Source organism: Seriola lalandi, unplaced genomic scaffold, assembly GCF_002814215.2.
Source record: "Seriola lalandi dorsalis isolate HSWRI2012SDOR001 ecotype SW California unplaced genomic scaffold, Sedor1 jcf7180002054975, whole genome shotgun sequence".
Lineage (NCBI taxonomy): Eukaryota > Metazoa > Chordata > Actinopteri > Carangiformes > Carangidae > Seriola > Seriola lalandi.
In genome coordinates, this window is record NW_019525525.1 from 859,956 (window position 1) to 861,150 (window position 1,195).

The window sequence follows — 1,195 nt, forward strand, 5'->3', positions numbered from 1 at the left end:
CCCCACCCCCCCACATCCTATCGGGGGAAAAAAGCTGCACAGGAAAATAACTGCAACATTTATCGCCTCCCTCATGAAACTGCCCTCGAAAACAGTAGAAGATTCCTGACAGCTGCCAACTGGCTACAGGTCTGAATTCATCGTTTCTGTTTTAGTGAGTTGGGAGGAATATTGTTACATTTGCACAAGAAACTACAGGATTGTAATACCGATAAAAAAAAATCCTTTGACACCTCTGGAAATATTAATGCTACAATAAAGTACGACATGGCAGGCTACACTGTAAATTTCACGAGCACAGCAGGCGTACTTCGAGCCTCTGAGGGAAAATGATTGTCATTTTTTAAACTGAGATGAGAAAATAATTGACATACTCCACACTTTTATCGCACGCAAGCGCCTGCATACACATTCATGCTCTATCACACACAGAGAGAGAGAGACACACACACACACACACCCCTCCCTAACTTAGTGGACTGACGCAGCAAATCAGCTTAGTAAGTATGAATAGAGCTACAGTACGACAGCAAGCAAATTTAACAAAATAATATTACATATATCACAAGTAACAGTAACGAGTCGGCAGAAAATACTTACTTTTTTGTAAAAAATAAAGATTCTCAGTAGTTCTGAAGTACCGTTAGTTAGTGCAAATAGAAAAAAAGTATAAATACTTTCTTCACATAGAATATATTATCAACAATACAAAAAAGTATTCCAGTACATGTAGATTTCGGAGGATTGGCGTTTACGGTTTGCTTCGGTTTCTGTTCTTTAAGGTTATTTAGCGTTTTTTTTTCCTCTTTCAGCAGGCTTGCAGAGTAGCTCCCTCCTACTCGGGAGTTTCGCAACTTCGTCCCCCTTCTGATACAGTGTTGCCTTTATTTATAGCTTTCCTCCGCCATGGGCACGAGGTAGGCGGTGATGCGGTTTCAGAGGTCAAAACAATACGAGCGGCCACGATTGGTCCGAAGTGTGAGTCCCGCCCTCGACGTAGAACCCGAGTCGCGCTCTCATTGGCTGACCAGCGGTGTCGCTCAAAGATATATGATTCTGTGAAATGGGAGAGACGCCTATGATGAGCGCTTGCGTCAGAGATAACCTAGGTCTGTGCTGACAGCAAAAGGCAAAAGTAATTAATGTTAAGACAGGAACGATATTATATAAAGACATATCGTTCCTTTAGTTGAGT

The 1,195-nt window shown here is 41.9% G+C and overlaps 1 protein-coding gene across 1 annotated transcript in view; it reads right to left on the reverse strand.

Moving 5' to 3' along the window:
* Window positions 1-873, reverse strand: part of tob1a (transducer of ERBB2, 1a) — a 4,834-nt gene extending 3,961 nt beyond the window's left edge. The window contains exon 1 of the mRNA XM_023396291.2: window positions 601-873. The gene's annotated coding sequence lies outside the window, so the exon portion shown is untranslated. The remainder of the gene's footprint in view (window positions 1-600) is intronic.
* Between the last annotated feature and the right edge of the window lie 322 nt (window positions 874-1,195).